We start from the raw sequence: 8807 nt of genomic DNA, 5'->3' as shown, positions 1-8807 counted from the left end.
TTGAGATGCCCGAGGGTGAAAACATGTCGATTATCCTTGGTAGACCCCTCTTGAATACTACAGGGGCTGTTATTGATTGCAATAAAAGAAAGGTCACTTTTCATATCAATGATAAGGAGCCTACTGTGCACTTTCCAAATAAACAATTCCAAGTGAATGGTATTAATGTTATTGAAAAATCTCCAACAATCACTATTGGGAGTTTTTAAACTACCTCTACCTACTGTTAAAAAGAAATATGAAATGCTTATTGTTGGGGACATTCATATCCCCATTGAGGTAACTTAGTGATTTACAAAAGTTCTTCAGTTTCACACTAATCGAAAGTGGTTGTTATAAGACTTGATCAACCTTATTAATGGGTCATTTTTGAAAGGTATGAAGTTGATGAATTTAGTAAGCACTACCTTCTGTCCCTACCTATGGTTTTTTATTTTTGTTAGTTAAATAAAATAAAATGCCATGCTTTGTCTGTTTTTTGAGTTTTCCGTGCAATAAAAAAATGACCCAAAAATATAAGTTCTCAGAATGCTTTTCAAATTTGATACGATTTTTTCTGAATATTTATGAATTTCTTGTGCAAATAATATGAGAGGGAGGTGCACTAGGTGGGCACAACCCACCTGGGTGCGCCAGGACCCCCAGGCACGCCCTGGTGGATGCTGCCCACCTGGTGGGTGATACGTCTCCAACGTATCTATAATTTTTGATTGCTCCATGCTACTTTATCTACTGTTTTAGGCAATATCAGAGGGAGGTGCACTAGGTGGACACAATCCACTTTTATATTATTTTTGGGACTAACCTATTAACCGGAGGCCCAGCCCAGATTTGCTGTTTTATGCCTATTTCAGTGTTTCGAGGAGGCCCAGCCCAGATGGAGTCCAAACGGAACGAAATTAACTGGAGAAGTTATTTTTGGAAGGAAAGCAACCTGATAGACTTGGAGTGCACGTCAGGGGAGTCCCGGGCTGCCCACGAGGGTGGGGGGCGTGCCCCCTGCCTCGTGAGCATCCCGGAGGTCGACTGACGTACCCCTTGCACCTATATATACCCACATATCCTAAAACTTCCAGAATAGAAGATAGATCGGGAGTTCCGCCGCCGCAAGCCTCTGTAGCCACCAAAAACCTCTCGGGAGCCCTTCCTGGCACGCTGCCGGAGGGGGATCCCATCACCGGTGGCCATCTTCATCATCCCGGCGCTATCCATGACGAGGAGGGAGTAGTTCATCCTCGGGGCTAAGGGTATGTACCAGTAGCTATGTGTTTGATCTCTGTCTCGTGTTCTCTCTCGTGTTCCCTCTATGGCACGATCTTGATGTATCCCGAGCTTTGCTATTGTAGTTGGATCTTATGATGTTTCTCCCCCTCTACTCTCTTGTGATGAATTGAGTTTCCCCTTTGAAGTTATCTTATCGGATTGACTCTTTATGAGAACACTTGATGTATGTCTTGCCGTGTTTATCTGTGGTGACAATGGGATGTCATGTGCCACTTGATGTATGTTTTGGTGACCAACTTGCGGGTTCCGCCCATGAACCTATCCATAGGGGTTGGCACACGTTCTTGACTCTCCGGTAGAAACTTTGGGGCACTCTTTGAAGTACTTTGTGTTGGTTGGATGAATCTGAGATTGTGTGATGCATATCGTATAATCATGCCCACGGATACTTGAGGTGACAATGGAGTATCTAGGTGACATTAGGGTTTTGGTTGATTTGTGTCTTCAGGTGTTATTCTAGTACGAACTCTTTTATAGATTGATCCGAAAGAATAACTTTGAGGTGGTATCGTATCCTACCATAATCTCTATGTTTGTTCTCCGCTATTAGTGGCTTTGGAGTGACTCTTTGTTGCATGTTGAGGGCTTGTTATATGATCTATCTAAGTTATTATTGTTGAGAGAACTTGCACTAGTGAAAGTATGAACCCTAGGCCTTGTTTCCTATCATTGCAATACCGTTTACGCTCACTTTTACCACTTGTTACCTTGCTGTTTTTGTAGTTTCAGATTACAAAAACCTTTATCTACTATCTATATTGCACTTGTATCACCATCTCTTCGCCGAACTAGTGCACCTATACAATTTGTCATTGTATTGGGTGTGTTGGGGACACAAGAGACTCTTTGTTATTTGGTTGCGGGGTTGTTTGAGAAAGACCATCTTCATCCTACGCCTCCTACAGATTGATAAACCTTAGGTCATCCACTTGAGGGAAATTTGCTACTGTCCTACAAACCTGTGCACTTGCAGGCCCAACAACGTCTACAAGAAGAAGGTTGTGTAGTAGACATCAGTGGGCCCCTCACTTACTTCCTCCTCCCACACCTCTCCATTTACCCATAAAAAATCACTATCACTCTCCCTCTCTCGTGTTCTTGCTCCCGAAACTACGGATTTCAATCTCTTTGCTCGAAGCTCCGTTTCCAAAACTGTTTTGGGGTTTTGTTGCTTGGTATGTGACTCCCCCATGTGTCCAATTAGTTTTTGCTTTAGTGGTTTATATTTAGAATAATTAGCTACTCTTGGTGCTACTGTAGATGAGCTTGCATGTTCAATTCTTAAAGTTCTAAGTAGTTGGAATTCTTGCTATGGCCTCTATACATCCCTATGAGTGGTTGCTATCAATTTTGTGAAGTTTTGTTGAGAAAAATTTTGTGGACTAAAAATTTCAGAATTTTGTTCATAGGAAAAAGATTAGTTTCTTTAGGAAGTTTGCTTCCAAGAAGAACTCCAAGGGGGTTATTGGGCAGTCATCTGACAATGATCACCATACCCCGAGGTTGGCGGAACTGCGGCCATGCGAGTGGCCGCACAATGAGTTCATGGAAGAGGTCGGAATCCTCCAAGAGTTCAACCAATATGCGGCTAATGTCGGCCTCACCGACTTCATCGCAGCTGAATGCGAACAGTATCATCTCCTCACAAATTCCTTTGTGCAAAACTTTCATTTTCATCCTAGGAATAATCCCCCTGAGGTGTCATTTAATTTATATGCTGAACACCGCCAGATCCTACTTACTGAATTTTGTGACATATGCATGCTTCCTTCTGATGGGGGTTTGCTAGAGCCTAGCCCCTTAGAGTTTCACGGTTTTTACCGTACTTTGACAGTGGGGGATGAGAGAGGAGTATCGGGCACCACTGCCGTTAGCTTGCAGTTTTCTGCCGTGCATTATTTTGCCTTATTTATTGCAAAGTGCCTGCTAGCGAGATAGAAGGTGGGTTCACTTAGTGCCTCAGACTTTTCTGTTTTGCGTCGCACTTTATGGCGACAACACTTTTAGCTTGGGAGCTATTGTGGCACATCGCCTTCACCTTAACAGATTCAAGGGTAAAATACATGGGGCATCTATGCTACTTGCTTGGCGACTCACTTCAATGTGCAGATACGCTAGCATGATCACCCCTTGACCAAGGTTTATCTAGACAGAGCATCTATCAAGGACCATCAGTTTCTTGCTGCTGATTACCCTAATATTGACTTGCCTTATAATTTAGTTTTTAGTGAGACTACTCGTGATATTATCCCCTTGCCTGCACCTGCTTTGTTTGATTATGTTGCTAGGAACAGATACAGGATTATGCCTGAGGACATTGCCGCTTACTGGAACAACCTGGCGGCGGCACAAGCAGAGCCTGCTACCCCTTGAGCACTGCGTTGGTTTTCCCTTGAAGAGGAAAGGGTGATGCAGCAAAGTAGCGTAAGTATTTCCCTCAGTTTTTGAGAACCAAGGTATCAATCTAGTAGGAGGCTCCTCAAAAGTCTCACACACCTACACAAACAAACAAGAACCTCACAACCAACGCGATAAAGGGGTTGTCAATCCCTTCACTGTAAGTTGCGAAAGTGAGATCTGATGGGGATAATAAGATAAGATAAATATTTTTGGTATTTTTATGATATAGATTGGAAATTAAAAGATGCAAATAAAAGTAGATGGAAAACTTATATGATAAAAGATAGACCCGGGGGCCATAGGTTTCACTAGTGGCTTCTCTCAAGATAGCATAAGTATTACGATGGGTGAACAAATTACTGTCGAGCAATTGATAGAAAAGCGCATAGTTATGAGATTATCTAGGCATGATCATGTATATAGGCATCACGTCCGCAACAAGTAGATCGAAACGATTCTGCATCTACTACTATTACTCCACACATCGACCGACTCCTGCCTGCATCTAGAGTATGAAGTTCATGAACAACAGAGTGACGCATTAAGAAAGATGACATGATGTAGAGGTATAAACTCAAGAAATATGATATAAACCCCATCTTTTTATCCTCTATGGCAACAATACAATAAGTGCCTTGCTTTCCCTGCTGTCACTGGGAAAGGACACCGCAAATTGAACCCAAAGCTAAGCATTTCTCCCATTGCAAGAAAGATCAATCTAGTAGGCCAAACCAAACTAATAATTCGAAGAGACTTGCAAAGATAACCAATTATACATAAAAGAATTCAGAGGAGATTCAAATATTTCGCATAGATAAACTTGATCATAAACCCATAATTCATCGGATCTCGATAAACACACCGCAAAAAGAGTTACATCGAATAGATCTCCAAGAAGATCGAGGAGAACTTGGTATTGAGATTCAAAGAGAGAGAAGAAGCCATCTAGCTAATAACTATGGACCCGAAGGTCTGAGGTAAAGTACTCACAACTCATCGGAGAGGCCTTGGAGATGATGTAGAGGCCCTCCGTGGTCGATTCCCCCTCCGGCGAAGCACCAACGATCCAAGATGGGATCTCGTGGATACAGAAGGTTGCGATGGTGGAAATAGTTTTTCATGGTGCTCCTAGATGTTTTCGGGGTACGTAGATATATATAGGGGAATGAGGTAGGTCAGGGGAGCCATGAGGGGCCCACGAGGGTGGGGGCGCGCCGGGCACCCTTGTGGCCGCCTCGGTTACTTGTTACGTCCACTCCAAGTCTCCTAGATTGCATTTGTTCCAAAAAGATCGCTCCCGAAGGTTTCATTCCATTTGGACTCCGTTTCATACTCCTTTCCTTCGAAACACTAAAATAGGCAAAAAAAACAGCAATTCGGGCTGGGCCTTCGTTTAGTAGGTTAGTCCCAAAAATGATATAAAATGTAGAGTAAAGCCCATAAACATCCAAAACGGGTAATATAATAGCATGGAACAATCAAAAATTATAGATACGTTGGAGACGTATCAAGCATCCCCAAGCTTACTTCCTGCTCGTCCTCGAGTAGGTAAATGATAAAAACAGAATTTTTTGATGTCGAATGCTACCTAGCATAATTCTCAATGTAATTTTCTTTATTGTGGCATGATTGTTCAGATCCAAATGATTCAAGATAAAAGCTTATAAAACATAAAAATAGTAATACTTGAAGCATACTAACAAGTAATCATGTCTTATCCAAATAGCATAACCAAAGAAAGCTCATCCCTACAAAATCATATAGTTAGGCCATGCTTCATTTTCATCACACACAATACTCCCATCATGCACAACCCCGGTTTCAGCCAAGCAATTGGTTCATACTTTTTAACGCGCTTCGGCTTTTTCAACTCTTACACAATACATGAGTGCAAGCCATGGACATATCACTATATGTGGAGTCGGGTGGTGGTTGTGAAGACAAAAAGGGAGAAGATAGTCTCACATCAACTAGGCGTATCAACGGCTATGGAGATGCCCATTAATAGATATCAATGTGAGTGAGTAGGGATTTCCATGCAACGGATGCACTAGAGCTATATATATATATATATATATATATATATATATATATATATATATATATATATATATATATATGAAAGCTCAACAAAAGAAACTAAGTGGGTGTCCATCCAACTTGCTTGCTCACGAAGACCTAGGGCATTTTGAGGAAGCCCATCATTGGAATATACAAGCCAAGTTCTATAATGAAAAAAATTCCCGCTAGTACATGAAAGTGACAACATATGAGACTCTCTTATTATGAAGATCATGGTGCTATTTTGAAGCACAAGTGTGGTAAAAGGATAGTAGCATTGTCCCTTCTCTCTTTTTCTCTCATTTTTTTTGTTTGGGCCTTTTCTCTTTTTTTATGGCCCCTTTTTTTCGTCCGGAGTCTCATCCCGACTTATGGGGGAATCATTGTCTCCATCATCCTTTCCTCACTGGGACAATGCTCTAATAATGATGATCATCACACTTTTATTGATTTACAACTCAAGAATTACAACTCAATACTTAGAACAAAATATGACTCTATGTGAATGCCTCCGGCGGTGTAACGGGATATGCAATGAATCAAGAGTGACATGTATGAAAAATTATGAAGGTGGCCTTGCCACAAATACGATGTCAACTACATGATCATGCAAAGAGCAATATGACAATGATGGAGCGTGTCATAATAAAAGGAACGCTGGAAATTTCATGGCAATGTATCTCGGAATAGCTATGGAAATGACATAATAGGTAGGTATGGTGGCTGTTTTGAGGAAGGTAAATAATGGGTGCATGATTCCGGCGAAAGTTGCGCGGCATAATAAAGGATAGGAATGGTGGAAGGGTGAGAGTGCGTATAATCCATGGATTCACATTAGTCATAAAGAACTCATGTACTTATTGCAAAAGTCTACTTGCCCTCGAAGCAAAGTACTACTACGCATGCTACTAGGGGAAGGGTTGGTAGTAGTTAACCATCGCGCAATCCCGACCTCCACACATAAGGAAGACAATTAAAAGAGCACCCCATGCAACAAATTTGTCACACAACTTTTACCATACGTGCATGCTACGGGACTTGCCAACTCCAACACAAGTATTTCTCAATTTCATAATTACACAACTATCATGACTCTAATATTACCACCTTTATATCTCAAAACAATTATCAAGCATCAAATTGTTCATAGTGTTTAATGCACTTTCTATGATAGTTTTTATTATACCCAACTTGGATGCTCATCATTATAGGACCAAATAATAACCATAGCAAATACCATGCTGTTCTAAAAGGCTATCAAAATAATATAAGTGAAGAATGAGAGGTCAACAATTTCTTCAAAATAAAGCCATCGCCGTGCTCTAAAAGATATAAGTGAAGCACATAGAGCAAAACTATCTAGCTCAAAATATATAAGTGAAGCACATAGAGTATTCTAATAAATTCCGAATCATGTTTATCTCTATCAAAAGGTGTGTACAGCAAGGATGATTGTGGTAAACTAAAAAGCAAAGACTCATATCATACAAGACGCTCCAAGCAAAACACATATCATGTGGTGAATAAAAATATAGCTCCAAGTAAAGTTACCGATAGACGAAGACGAAACAGGGGATGCCTTCCGGGGCATCCCCAAGCATAGGCTTCTGGTTGTCCTTGAATATCTTGGGGTGCCATGGGCATCCCCAATCTTAGGCTCTTGCCACTCCTTATTCCATAGTCCATCAAATCTTTACCCAGAACTTGAAAAGTTCAGAACACAAAACTCAATAAGAAATCTCATAAGCTCCGTTAGTGCAAGAAAGAAAAACCACCACATAAGGTACTGCAATGAACTCATTCTTTATTTATATTGGTGTTAAACCTACTTCATTCCAACTTCTCTATGGTTTATACCCCCCGACACTAGCCATAGATGCATCAAAATAAGCAAACAACACACGAAAAACAGAATCTGTCAAAAACAGAATAGTCTGTAGCAATATGTAACTTTCTAATGCTTCTGGAACTCTAAAACTCCTACCAAAATAGGAAATCCTGTGAAATTTGTCTATTTATCTACAAAAAAAAAGAATCAACACAAAATCACGTTTCTGTGATTTATTATAATTATTCTCGTGCATGCAAAGTTTCTGTTTTTAAGCAGAATCAAATTAACAATCACCGTAGGTTATCCTATAGGTTCTACTTGGAACAAACACTAATTAAAACATAAAACCACATCTAAGCAGAAGCTAGATGAAATATTTATTACTAAACAGAAGCAAAAAGCAAGAAACAAAAATAAAATTGGGTTGCCTCCCAACAAGCGCTATCATTTAACGCCCCTAGCTAGAAAAACAAGCGAAGATAGATCTATGTAGTGCCATAATAATAAGATAGATCACGAAAGCTCATCTCATATTCTCTAAGTTCAGCAGCAAGTTTTCTTGGCTAAATTTAATGGGACAAATGTCCCCAAGATCAATCTCAGGAGGTATGGGTTCCTCCCTGGCCCTTCATATTGCACAACCAATTCATCATTATAAGCATTCTTTTGACCGAACTTCATGAGTCTATACTCAAGAGAATATACTAGCTCATTATTTTGAATAGCGAAATCATTATTAAGTTCGGAAATTCTATCAACTAGAACAGTGGTAGGAACATTCTTTCTAATGTTTTCATTAAAAGCAACATAGTCCAAAGATTGGAAACGCATTATTTCCTCTTGTCAAAGAGGATCGCCTCTATGGGAGGACGGCCAGCGTCCACCCTATAGTGCGCAAAAATTTCTTTGGATTCTTTTATTATAAATCTAAATTCATGTGCCAAAAAGATAGTAGCTGCGCGCTGCTACCTCTTGAGCACTGCGTTGGTTTTCCCCGAAGAGGAGAGGATGATGCAGTAAAGTAGCGCAAGTATTTCCCTCAGTTTTTGAGAACCAAGGTATCAATCCAGTAGGAGACCACACACAAGTCCCTCGTACCTACACAAAACGATAGCTACTCACAACCAACGCGATTAGGGGTTGTCAATCCCTTCACGGTCACTTACGAGGGTGAGATCTGATAGAGATGATAAATAATATTTTTGGTATGTTTGATAGATAGATGCAAAGT

The sequence above is a fragment of the Triticum dicoccoides genome, chromosome 2B (genome assembly GCF_002162155.2).
Source record: "Triticum dicoccoides isolate Atlit2015 ecotype Zavitan chromosome 2B, WEW_v2.0, whole genome shotgun sequence".
Taxonomy (NCBI): domain Eukaryota; kingdom Viridiplantae; phylum Streptophyta; class Magnoliopsida; order Poales; family Poaceae; genus Triticum; species Triticum dicoccoides.
This window is presented reverse-complemented; position numbering follows the sequence as displayed.